Below are 14,034 nucleotides of genomic sequence, written 5' to 3'. Positions count from 1 at the left end.
GCCCAGTATATGTAGGCAGGGGTATATGTGCCCAGTATACATAGGCAGGGGTATATGTGCCCCGTATATGTAGGCAGCGGTATATGTGCCCAGTATATGTAGTCAGGGGTATATGTGCCCAGTATATGTAGTCAGGGGTATATGTGCCCAGTATATGTAGGCAGGGGTATATGTGCCCAGTATATATAGCCAGGGGTATATGTGCCCAATACATGTAGTCAGGGGTATATGTGCCCAGTATATGTAGGCAGCGGTATATGTGCCCAGTATATGTAGGCAGGGGTATATATGCCCAGTATATGTAGGCAGGGGCATATGTCCCCAGAAAAAGTAGCCAGGTATTCCCCAGCAGGAGGGGAGCAGCGCAGAGAAGAGGGAGAGCTATGGGCACTCACCTTAGGGGGCTCTCCCTCCCTCGCTCTCCCCTCCAGAACGAAGTGTGCAGCGGCTGGGCAGCGGGCGGAACTTACCTCGTCTCGTCGCACGCGCCGGATGGATTAGCCGCTACTCTGGTCTGGTCCAGACCAGAGTGCGGCACCAGAACTTCCGGCGCAGGAGCGAGACGAGGTAAGTTCCGCCCGCTGCCCAGCCGCTGCACACTTCGTTCCGGTGGGGACAGCGAGGGAGAGAGAGCCCCCTAAGGTGAGGGAAGGGGGGGGGGGGGACGTCCGCTCTTCCCCACTGTGCCCATAGCTCTCTCTCTTCTCTGTGCTGCTCCCCTCCTGCTGGCTGCACGGGAACGCGGCTAGGGGGGGCAGCGGGCGGCCAGGGTCGGGCAGATGCCCGGTTTTGCCGTATGTGCGGACGCCCATGGTCTGGGAGTAGGTGCATTTTATTAAAGGACATACGAGATAAAAATAAACTGATGAGTTAAACAATTGTATCGATCCTCCTTCTCCTGAAAATGACTTTATAAAAATCTAGCAATTTTATTTTATATTTAAAACTAGTTTGTAAGTTTTTACTGTTCCATTGTCTCTGCTCAATGACATGTGCATTGAAGTATGCCAGAGCTCAAATCTATGAACTATTGACCTTTTTCATCTCTTTCTTGCTCTCATAAGCCTTTTTCTGCTCGGAAAGTGTTTTATGGCTGTAATTACTTATCAGTGAGGGACGGTTACTCAATAGTTCGACCCGGTCCCGACCCGGACAGAAACTGTCACTTGCATAGTTGATGTTCAACTTTTTCAGGTAGAGAAAGAAAAAAAAGGAACACAGCCTAGTTATGTGTGTGCTTGGTATTGTACATACACATGTCTATCTCCTCATGCCACATGTCACCTTAGTTGTCCTTTAACCTGTTGCGGCAGCCCCAGGACCGCTCCACGCCGCTTGGCGTGAACGGTCTTCTATGGGGCTAGCAGGAGATCGCGTGCAAGATGCACGCATCTCCTGTTTGGGGGGCGGAGCTCTGCCCCATCTCCAGTCTCCGAGCGGCGATTGTCGGTTTTGCTGTCTAATTACTTTGTACAGTGCTGCGATCTGCAGCAGCGCTATACTGGGGACAGCCGTGTGACACGGCTGTCCCCCTGGGACACAGGGAAGTGATCCGCTGTGTTAGGCTGAAGCCTATCACAGCCGATCGCAGTGATTGGCTGGCCAGGGGAGGGAGGAAGGGAGGGATCGAAGATAAATAAAAAAAAAATAGAACATTTTATTAAAAATTCAATACAATAAATATTGACAAAAAAAGAAACAAACAAAAGGGGGGGATCAGACCCAATCAACAGAGAGCTCTGTTGATGGGGAGAAAAGGGCTGGGGAATCGCTCGTGTGCTGAGTTGTACGACCCTGCAGCTTGGCCTTAAAGAACAAGCGACACTCATGCTACCCTAGAAATAAAAAACACATATATAAGTAGATAAACACTACTTCTACTTACATAACAGATGTATTGTGCTATCCACGTAATGATTCCTGTGAATTTTATAAAGGAAAAGCAGAAAATCCTATTCTAGGCAGTGGCCATCGTGCCAAGCTAATGCTGACATCATATCCTCCCTGACTCTTGTTTTCCCCCCTCCCTTCTCTTGCTCATTGTGTATTCATTAGCTGCCCTCCTCCCAGAGTCTTCAGACACTTCCACTGAGGTGTATTACTAGGAACTGCACTGTCTTTTTTTTATTTATTTACACATCCAATCACTGAGTCACCTCAGCCTTGCTTGTAACACAGGTGATCAGAGGGTGTTTCTGATAAGCAGCTAGGCAGGGAAATAAATGAAAGAGGAGGAATATATTATAGATAAAAATAACTCCAGCATTCAACTCTTTGGCACTGTTTGGCACTAGGGCCAGTGCTCCTAAAGTATGTGATAACTCCAAACCATAACAGCAGAAAAAGTTTAGTAAGTTTTGAATGCAGGATTAGCATCTTTATCACTTAATACACTCAGACCAGTTGCTGTTGAAATTTGATTTTTATGGTGACAATACCGCTTTAAAGCTGCAGTGGCCATTTTAGTCATAAATGTTCTGGTCACTAGGGGGGAGGGGGGGGGGGGGGTTAACACCGCAGTCCTCAAGTGGTTAAGCAAATGCCTGAAAAGTGGAGAATGTAGATTATCAATCAGATGCAATTTTTTCCTGCTTGCCTCTATTTTAGTACAAATTACATGCAGTATGAAACTAGCTCAATAGTAGTGGCTGGATAGTGGGGGGGCATAGTGAGCATTAGGGGGGACAACATCAGGGGTTTCGTCACGTTTGTTGCCCATTCCGATATAGCTCCCTGTTACCATCGGGCACCCAACCGACCACGATGGCCCGACATCTTGCAGCAGGTCCGATCGACATGCTCGGACCAAAATTGGTCACATCCTCGATCAGGCATACACTTGGCAGCACCGATTTGCATCAGATTCAATAATTATCAAATCAGATGGTTGATCAGCCGCCATGTCACTAAACGTACAGTATGGCCACCTTAACATGCAGGAGCAGCCTTTGCGTTGAAGTAAGTATTTTGTGGTTTGGATGAGGGGTGTGGGAGTCAATTAGTATGTGTGCTAGAGACAAATCCATGTAGTCTGGCTTGTTGGTCTTCATATTTTTTTTTATTTTTTGGGGGGAGGGGTATTTGCTTCTTCCTGCTTCCCCGCCTGCATGGGAATCAGGAATTCAATAAAAAGATTGTTTTAAAATAAAAAAGATGCAGGAGCAGCGTGGAGCGGTGGCAAAGCTGATCCGGCTAGCCCCCTGAATCAGGTAGTATATATTTTTTGTAAGTATTTTGTAGGCTTGGGTTCCCTTTAAAGTGTACCTGAGATGAATAAATAGAAAAGTTTTATACATACCTGGGGCTTCGCCTCCAGCCCCCTTCACGCTAATCGGTCCATTGCCGCCCTCCTCCGCTATCTAGATGCTCTGGTAGATGCCCCGTTAACTTTACCAGTCAGGGCCAGTCAGCGCAGGCACAGCATGGCTGTGCACGCTCCCCGTCGTGCCCCGCAGCTGGGAGCGTTCTGTGCCTGCGCAGTAATACTGCACAGGTGCAGAACACTCCCAGTGACGGGAGCAAAACAGCATGCGCTCAGCCAGGCTGTGCATGTTCAGTATGCCCTGACTATTGAACACAACGGGGCATCTATCAGAGCATCTAGATGGCGGAGGAGGGCAGCGAGGGACCAAATAGCCTAAAGGGGGCTGGAGGGAGCCCCAGGTATGTATGAAACTTTTCTATTTATTCATCTCAGGTACACTTTAACCTCCTTGGCGGTAACCCCGTGTGTGACACGGGGTAAGCCGCCGGAGGGTGCCGCTCAGGCCCTGCTGGGCCGATTTACATAATTTTTTTTTGCTGGACGCAGCTAGCACTTTGCTAGCTGCGCCAGCACACCGATCGCCGCCGCCCCGCTCCCGATCACCGCTATCCGTTGCGGTGCGCGCCCCCCCCCCAGACCCCATTCGCTGCCTGGCCAATCAGTGCCAGGCAGCACCGAGGGGTGGATCTGGACTCCCAATGACGTCACAACGTCGCTGACATCGGTGACGTCATCCCGCCCCGTCGCCATGGCGACGGGGGAAGCCCTCCAGGAAATCCCGTTCTTTGAACGGGATTTCCTGATCTGAGATCGCCGAAGGCGATTGAAGCGGGCGGGGGGATGCCGCTGAGCAGCGGCTATCATGTAGCGAGCCCTGGGCACGCTACATGATTTAAAAAAAACAAAAACTGCTGTGCTGCCTCCTGGTGGAATGTTTCATACCGCCAGGAGGGTTAAGGAGAGATAAATTGCAGTTTGCTAATGTAAGAGTGAACAGAGGCACCAGCAGGATAAAAGGTTCTAAAAGGCTTAAAATCCCTCAGGAGGTGGTGGTGGACTCGCCTCCCCGAAGCAGACAAGATACCGTCAGTTTTATGACAACAGGTTTATTAATATACTCCAAAACAAACAGTGCAACGCGTTTCACAGGTATGTTCCCGCTTCCTCAGGCAAAAAACAGATAGGAGTACACAGTATAGTCTCAAGGTCACGAATAGTCATGAATAGCGCCTCTGAGAGGCGCTATTCGTGACCTTGAGACTATACTGCTGGCACCTCTGTTCACTTTTACTTTATCAATATCCACCCCTGGTGGAGGGGTTGACCCCCATTTTCCCTTATCTACAGAAAGCGACTTTTAATCCTGAGTAAAGACAGGTCTAATCTCCTCACCTGCCTATATAGTGGTTGCCAAGGCGGTAACCCACGTTTGTGAGTATATATGTTACGGCCAGAACCCGTAGTGTGGCCACTTCGCGTTCTGGCCAGCCACTTCGGGTTCTGCCCGGCCAATGTGCGAAGTGGCCGCAGCGGAGCGGCCAATGTCAGAAATGTAATTACTACGCTAAGCTACAATGTATTTTACGGCCGTCTCGCTGCGGCCAAATGTATAACAACTTGCTTAATTTCATTAAATATAGCCGGCGGCAATGTAATAGATGAAGCCGCCGGCTTTCGCACTGCCTCCTCTCCTTCTCCCCTGCCTCCTATACGATACGGAGCAGCCGGCGGGGACACGCGTGTCCCCGAGAGTCTTTCTTCGCGGCAGGGGAAGCAGAGCACCCGCTTTGCAGGAACGGCAGGATTCCCCTGCCGCGACGAACGACTCTCGGGGACACGCGTGTCCCCGCCGGCTGCTCCGTATCGTATAGGAGGCAGGGGAGAGGCGGGGGGGGTCGGGGGAGGGGGAGAGGAGGCAGTGCGAAAGCCGGCGGCTTCATCTATTACATTGCCGCCGGCTATATTTAATGAAATTAAGCAGGTTGTTATACATTTGGCCGCAGCGAGACGGCCGTAAAATACATTGTAGCTTAGTGTAGTAATTACATTTCTGACATTGGCCGCTCCGCTGCGGCCACTTCGCACATTGGCCGGCCAGAACCCGAAGTGGCTGGCCAGAACGCGAAGTGGCCACACTTCGGGTTCTGGCCGTAACATATACATTATATACTTTTCATTTTCGACAATTGGGCTCTCGGTATTTCTTTTGTCTTTAAATTGCAGTTTGCAGTCTTCTGAAGTCATTTCACATGGCATCACTTGACATCTCCTGTACTGATCGTGGAATGGTCTTTCATCTGTCTTTTCAAACCATTGCTATCTTCCAGTGTGTACGAGGCCTAAAACTTTCAGCTGACATTACCGAGGCAAAAACAAGACAGAAAGATTTTTAGATGTTAGACTAGTGAGACTTTTTCTTCCACCGTCTACTGTCTGCCAAGTGACACTCTTATAAATCTCTGAAACGAGGTATGAAATTTCTTTCCCCATTACAATATTCAGTGAATAAACCCATTTTCTGTTTCTTATTTGACTTGGCTTCTATCTCGCCGTTCTGTCTGTCTCAGCAGATGTAATAAAGTTTATTTTTCTCAAGGACTTGGACTCTCTGTCAGGCGGTGACATTGCACACCGTTCCTCTCCGAGGATCCGTCACAAATTACCGAGCCCAATATTTCATCTTTCAAAGAGCTCGCCTCCATTGTCCTTACTCTGCCATTCCACAGTCCAATAAACATTCCTTTTTATTCCGCCGCTCTAGCGAGAAAATACGTGCATTATATAATTTATATCACCTGATCGCATAAAGGTCTGTAGATATATCAGAGGCGAAAAGTCAGACAGGTTGTTTGTTGGGTCAACAGCGTTGTAGAGGTTTGAAGACTCTCGAGTGCTACAAAAATTCAGCTGTGGGTAAAGCTCAGTTCCGGGATGCAAAATGGGCACATTAAATGCATCCGCTGAGTGGATTCCCTCCGTCCATTTTGCATCCACTCTGCGCCATCCTCTCCGCGTCCGCCTCTCTGAAGTGATCACTACTTCCCACTTCCGATCACTGTCTATTGCCGCCGCTTGGTCCCTGTACTCAGCAGAGCCGGTTCTAGACAGGCACATATGAGGGGGCAGTCAGAAATGTGAATAGGCATCATGTCTGAGAACATTTTTGGTAGATACTGTAGTGTGGCGCGCAAAAATATGAAATAAATGCACATAATGACAGACAGCGTTTCCCCAGTAAATGCACGTAATGAGAGACAGCATTTCACCAGAAAATGCACATAATGAGAGACAGTGTTTCACCAGTAAATGCACGTAATGACAGACAGCCTTTCACCATTAAATGTATGTAATGAGAGACAGCGTTTCACCAGTTAATGCACATAATGACAGACAGCCTTTCACCAGTAAATGCACATAATGACAGACAGCCAGTGTCCCCAGTATAGGTAGCCAGGTGTATAGCTGTCCCCAGTGTATGTAGCCAGGTGTATAGGTGTCCCCAGTATATATAGTCAGGTGTATAGCTGTCCCCAGTGTATGTAGCCAGGTGTATAGGTGTCCCCAGTATAGGTAGCCAGGTGTATAGCTGTCCCCAGTATAGGTAGCCAGGTGTATAGGTGTCCCCAGTGTATGTAGCCAGGTGTATAGGTGTCCCCAGTATATGTAGTCAGGTGTATAGCTGTCCCCAGTGTATGTAGCCAGGTGTATAGGTGTCCCCAGTATAGGTAGCCAGGTGTATAGCTGTCCCCAGTATAGGTAGCCAGGTGTATAGCTGCCCCCAGTATATGTAGTCAGGTCTATAGGTGTCCCCAGTATATGTAGTCAGGTCTATAGGTGTCCCCAGTATATGTAGTCAGGTGTAAAGCTGTCCCCATTATATGTAGCCAGGTGTATAGCTGTCCCCAGTATATGTAGCTAGGACTTACAGTGTCCCCAGTATAGCCAGGTGTATAGATGTCCCCAGGTGGGGTGACAGCAGAGAGAAGAGGGAGCGATGGGAACAGCTGTGGGGAAGGGGGAACGTCTACCCCCCATCCCTCACCTGGAGCTCCCCCTCCCTCACTCCCCCCTCCAGATATGGGTGGGTGGCAGCGGCCAGCGGCAGCACACTTCCTCTATTCCCAGCGCAGGAGGGAGATCTGTGCGCCGCTACTCTGGTCTAGTCTAGACCAGATCTCTCTACCGCGCTCGGAATACAGAAAGTTTTTTGCTGCCGCCAGCTGCTCATATCTGAAAGGGGGGAGCCCCAGGTGAGGGAAGGGGGGGGAGACGTCCCCCCTTCCCCACCACTGTGCCCATCACTCCCTCTTCTCTCCGCTGCCGTCCCACTTGCATGAGGGGGCGCAACATTTATTTGAGGGGGCTCTGCCCCCTCTTGCCCCTGCGTAGAACCAGCTCTGGTACTCAGCCTGGAGGTCAGCAGAAGCATGGGGCTCTCCATAATCTGCATTAGACCAACTCTCCCTTGCAATAGAGGGAACACATCTGCCTGCCATTATAGTGGACTGCACAGAAGTATGGTCCGCTTACTGCATAGGATGAGTCATTCATTGTCAGTTTAGGGATGAGTGAAGAACGTACAATTCGGTCAAGTGGGTACACAGCCTAATAGTGCATAACCCGCAACGTTCAATAAAATGGTGGTGTGCTCCTGATCAAGTGTGCTTAAAAAAACACCTAACCAAGTGTACTTAAAAAAATATAAAATAAAGTTTGGATCGCTAATACAAAATATTTATATTATAGATTTTTCTTCTACTCCACATAGACATGATCTCCTGCTTCTGTTAACAGGTATAGGTGCCCCCAGTATAGGTAGCCAGGTGTGTGTGCCCCCTGTATAGGTAACCAGGTATAGGTGCCACTGGTATAGGTGCCCCCAGTTTATGTAGCCAGGTATAGGTGCCCCCAGTGTAGGTAGCCAAGTATAGGTGCCTGCAGCATTGCTAGCCAGGTATAGGGTCCCCCAGTATAGCAAGCCAGGTATAGGTGGCTGCAGTATAGGAAGCCAGGTGTAGGTTCCCCCAATATAGCAAGCCAGGTATAGGTGGCTGCAGTATAGGAAGCCAGGTATAGGCTCCCCTAGTATAGGTAGCCAGGTATAGGTGCCCTCAGTATAGCTAGCCAGGTATAGGTGCCCCCAGTATAGGTAGCCAGGTATAGGTGGCCCCAATATAGGTAGCCAGGTATAGGTGCCCCCAGTATAGGTAGCCATGTATAGGTGCCACCAGTATAGGTAGCCAGGTGTAGGGACCCCCAGTATAAGTAGCCAGGTATAGGTTCCCCCAGTATAGCAAGCCAGGTATAGGTGGCTGCAGTATAGGTATCCAGGTATAGGTTCCCCTAGTATAGGTAGCCAGGTATAGGTGCCCCCAGTATAGGTAGCCAGGTATAGGTGTTCCCAGTATAGGTAGCCAGGTATAGGTGCCCTTAGTATAGGTAGCCAGGTATAGGTGCCCCCAGTATAGGTAGCCAGGTATAGGTGCCCCCAGTATAGGTAGTCAGGTGTAGGCACCCCCAGTATAAGTAGCCAGGTATAGGTGCCTCCAGTATAGGTAGCCAGGTATAGGTGCCTCCAGTATAGGTAGCCAGGTGTAGGTGCCCCCTGTATAGGTAACCAGGTATAGGCGGCCCCATTATAGGTAGCTGGGGGGGGGACGCAGTGGCAGGCGCATGCACAGTAGGTGATCACATAATCACCAGAGGACGCTGTTACTAGCACAAGCAATTCGGCTGGCGGCTCTATTACTCACTATGGCAAAATTTTCCCCCTGTGTGATTTGCCTGCTGGAAAACTTTGCGGATTAGGCGCAAGTGGAAATGGGCACTCAGACACTACTGCAGCCAAACGGATTAACAGGAAGTAAATATGGCAGCCTCTATATACCTCTCACTTCAATTGTCCTTTAATTCAGTCCTGGTTTGCAAAATCAAATACAATCTGCCCACCGCAGAGGGCCAAGATTGAGGTATATGGAGGCTGCCATATTTATTTGCCTTTAAACAATACATGTTGCCTGGCAGTCCTGGATCTATTTGGCTGCAGTACTCTCTGAATCCCACACCTGAAACCAGCTTGCTGCTAATGTATTCAGATTTGTGTCAGAAAATCATTTGATCTGTATGCTTGTTCATGGTCTATGGCAAAAGGTATTAAAAGCAGAGGATAAGCAGGACAGCCCCTGGTGTTGTTTAAAATTAAATAAATATGTCAGCATCCATATTCCTTTCACTTCAGGTTCCCTTTAACCTACCTATCAGTTATTTTCTCCCCTATACTCCTGGATTGTACACTCGTAAGTGCACGGCTCTCTCCTCTACTGTTTGTTATAATGACTGCATGTTTTATTGGACAACCGTCTGCATTAGTCATTGTCGCCATGGGCGTCCCTACATATGGCAAAATAGGGCAGTTGCCTCTCCCTGGCCGCCAGCTGCCCCCCCCTGGCCGTCCACTACTAACATTTACTAAAGTTCCCGATCGTTCATTCATTCTCCCCACAGCGCTCTTACTACATTCTCCTTCCGCCCCCTGGCCAATAGAGACACAGCTCTTCCCCACCTCTCCGCCCCTTCCTTATAGCATAGTATCCTATCCACAGAGCTTGTGGATCTGCCACTGGCCCGCCTTTGCCCCGCCCCCACCAGCCAGACGTTCGAGGTCTCGAGTGCTGCTACAATGCAATGCATCCCCCTGAGGCTGAATGTGATAACATGGCAGAGGTGAGGGCGAGCTGCGGGGGGTGGGAGACTGGAATCAGCGTAGAGGAGAGAGGACAAGTCTCCTGACAGGCAGCTGTTCCCTGTGTGAGCCCAGAGCTGTGTATATCGGCATGTAGCATATGAACAGTAGGATGCTGATATACACAGCTCTGAGCGGCTCACAGTGCATAGCTGCCTGTCAGGAGACTCACACATCCCCTGCTCTAATCAGCGCTGCTGCCAGGAGATCAGGAGATTGTCACTCCTGATAAAAACAGAGACTGACCACCTGCTGGGGAGAAAGAGCAGCAATAAATACATACATGCTGACAGTGTGGGGGGAAGGGTGGGGAAATAAACAAGGGCACACTAAGTTAGAACAATTATCTAGGACTTTGCTCAGGGACCAGGGTGCCCATAGATCTAACGATTGTGGGCAGATCCACTAAGAGACAGATCTCTCTCTGACTAATCTGATCAGAGAGAGATCTGTCAGCTGCCCATACACCACAAGCTGATTCTCGATTGATTTCAGCATGAACTCTGTCGAGAATCAGCCTTGTGACCCCACATCCACCCCTGCACTGACCCCATAATGTAAAGTGTGTCCCCGGGTTCCCTGTGCAGTGTATGTTACCTGTCAGTGTCCGTCTCTGCACTGCCTCACATACATATGCTCTACGTAGTTGCCGGGGTATGCGTATACATCAACATGCACTCACGTATATGGCAGTAGCCACCCAGGATGTGTGTATGTGAAGCAGTGCTGAGACATTGGTGGACACAGACAGGTAACGTACACGCACAGGGCACCTGGGCGCACACTTTACATTGGGGGACAGCACAAGGGGTTCTGTAGCGTTCGTGGGGGTCCCTTTCACTACCTGAACTGGGGGTCCCTGTCACTACCTGAACTGGGGGTCCATTTCACTACCTGAACTGGGGGTCCATTTCACTACCTGAACTGGGGGTCCCTGTCATTACCTGAACTGAACTGGGGGTCCCTGTCACTACCTGAACTGGGGGTCCCTGTCACTACCTAAACTGAATTGGGGGTCCCTGTCATTACCTGAACTGAACTGGGGGGTCCCTGTCACTACCTGAACTGAACTGGGGGTCCCTGTCACTACCTGAACTGAACTGGGGGTCCCTGTCACTACCTGAACTGGGGGTCCCTGTCACTACCTGAACTGGGGGTCCCTGTCACTACCTGAACTGGGGGTCCATATCACTACCTGAACTGGGGGTCCATTTCACTACCTGAACTGGGGGTCCCTGTCATTACCTGAACTGAACTGGGGGTCCCTGTCACTACCTGAACTGGGGGTCCCTGTCACTACCAGAACTGAACTGGGGGTCCCTGTCTTTACCTGAACTGAACTGGGGGGTCCCTGTCACTACCTGAACTGAACTGGGGGTCCCTGTCACTACCTGAACTGAAGGTCCCTGTCATTACCTGAACTGGGGGTCCATTTCAGTACCTGAACTGGGGGTCCCTGTCACTACCTGAACTGAACTGGGGGTCCCTGTCACTACCTGAACTGGGGGTCCCTGTCACTACCTAAGCTGTGGGTCTCTGTCACTACCTGAACTGGGGGGCTCCTTTCACTACCTAAACTGTGGGTCTCTGTCACTACCTGAACTGGGGGGCTCCTGTCACTACCTAGACTGTGGGTCTCTGTCACTACCTGAACTCGGGGGGCTCCTGTCACTACCCACACTGGAGGGCTCCTGGCGCTACCTTAACTATCCAGGCCAGCCAGCCCAGCATCACCACCAGTCAACCAGCCCAGAATCACTGCCAAAAAGGCCACAGCATCACTGCCAGCCAGGCCAGCCCAGCATCACCGCCAGCCAGGCCAGCCCAGCATCACCGCCAGTAGAGGAAAATTCAGAAGCCAGGTGAGAGGTGTCTACCATATTAAGGGGCATTCTGTCTATATTGTGAAATGCTGTCTATTTATGTGCCTCATGACTGCTGAATTTGTCTTGTTGGGGGCCTCACGGTTTGTTGGGAGCCTCATGATTGCTGAATTTGTCTTGTTGGGGGCCTCATGATTTGTTGGAGGCCTCATGATTGCTGAATTTGTCTTGTTGGGGGCCTCATGATTGCTGAATTTGTCTTGATGGGGGCCTCATGATTGCTGAATTTGTGTTGTTGAGGGTCACATGATTGCTGACTGCGAGACTATGGAAAAAGCTGAATCATCATCATGATAGCATTAAACCTACTTTTTTAGTTTTTTTAAAAACAGAAAATGAAAACTGGGACGTTCTAAAAAGATGAATACATTTTTCAGGAGTAGGATGGATGAAATTGTTTATCTTCACAGTTTATTTTCAACTTGGATTTTCCATAATGTTCATGTACGAGTTAAAACGTTTGTATTTAGTTTAAATTGCCATGTTGGTACTTTGCGATAGATAAGTGACTTTTGGGTTGCAGTTTGGACACTCGGCCTCCAAAAGGTTCGCCGCCACCACTGTCCTAGTCTAATGTCCCACCATTGCTTAATTCATGTAAATTTAGCTCCACCCGTGACCACACCCGCATTCTGGTCCTTGGCCACACCCATTTTTTGGCGCGGCGCGCTACGCGCGCCGCACAGCTTACCGCCCCTCCTTTTTGCCCCCCCCTGGAAAATTTTCTGCGGACGCCCATGATTGTCGCGTTTATGTTTATCTACAGACGCTTGCAGACTTCATATAGACTCGGGGAACGACTCTCGGTGAAGGTGATGAATTCCTCCAGAAATGAATTTCGGCTCGGCAACAAAAGCTACGTGCGGGATCACACTTATGAGGGAAACTCGCCCATATATTTTGATTGCAGCGGAGTTCCTGAGTTTCAGATACACTTTAAAGTTACAGATTTGTTATCGATAGGAAAGTGGGAGTTAGCTAAGCATCTACTTGAAAGCCGTCGTGCTGACAAATAAAGGTGTCGCGGGGAAGATGCACTGTCCCGTTTTGCCATCCGTCAGGGAGAAGTCTTTTTTTTTTCCAGCACATCAGAACTTCTCTGGATAATTGAAGCAGGGTGAATTATAGGCTGTGATGGATTCATGCAAAACTGTGCTTTTCCGCTCCAGTCATTCTGTTATGTTCATATTTCTCACTGTAACGTGCAAGGGAAATTCTCCGCTTGCAGAGAGTTATGGCTCCTGTGGAATGGCCGTCTACTCACTGCCTGATTGTTTTATGCTGCGCAGTCATACTTGTGAATTCATTCAGAGAGGAAGGAAAAAAAACAGAGGCCTGACCTGAACTGTACTGGAGGAGGGGGGGGTGGGGTCTGGAATCAAAACTGCATATGCAACACTATACAGTACAGTCTCATTTATCCATGAGAAAGAGCGGCAGCGGAGAGCGGGGGAATACAGTGGCGAGTTCATACCTCCCAACTTTTTGAGATGAGAAAGGGGGACACTAAAGCCATGCCCCTGCACACCACTAAGCATGTCCCTGACACTCCCCTAGTCACGCATACCATAAAGATTTAATAAGAAAAATATGTTGTTTTATAATTTAAACCACATTGGTCCTTTCTATCCAGGTTCATTGTCCTTCTTATTAACATTTTAAAACTAGTAGTGTATCAATTTAAAGGATGGGAATAAAGTTTAGAGTCAAACACATGTTTAGTAGAGAAATATATATATTTACATAGAAAGAGGGACAAATGAGGAGGAAAGAGGGACAAGGCTCCAAAAGAGGGACTGTCCCTCCGAAAGAGGGACAGTTGAGAGCTATGCAAGTTGATGCTGCGGAGGTGGTTTTACTGATGACTTTCAGCAGGTAGGCACTGCAGTGGCACCCTCCAGGACGCTGCTGGACAGGAAGTACATCACTGCGTCGTTCCGTGCATGCTTGCCGCACTGCCACCGCCAACGTTTTGAATTGTATGCATCGCCCATTGGCTTGGCGGCAAATAGGGCACTTCCGGTGCAACACGAAGGGATAAGTGTGCTAGGCCACATAGACTTCCATTGCTGTTGCGTTATTCTGCGTGCAGAGAGGGTAGGGCAACAAAATGAAAACGGCTACTGTAAAAGGAAGGAGCCTTA

The 14,034-nt window shown here is 49.4% G+C and overlaps 1 protein-coding gene across 2 annotated transcripts in view; it reads right to left on the bottom strand.

Moving 5' to 3' along the window:
* LOC137543748 (cyclic nucleotide-binding domain-containing protein 2-like) overlaps nt 1-14,034 on the bottom strand; it is a 326,577-nt gene that overhangs the window by 277,468 nt on the left and 35,075 nt on the right. The window lies entirely within an intron of this gene.

This window comes from Hyperolius riggenbachi, chromosome 2, assembly GCF_040937935.1.
Source record: "Hyperolius riggenbachi isolate aHypRig1 chromosome 2, aHypRig1.pri, whole genome shotgun sequence".
Taxonomy (NCBI): Eukaryota; Metazoa; Chordata; class Amphibia; order Anura; family Hyperoliidae; genus Hyperolius; species Hyperolius riggenbachi.
The sequence above is the reverse complement of the archived record's forward strand: the minus strand, read 5'-3'. Positions and strand labels throughout refer to the sequence as shown.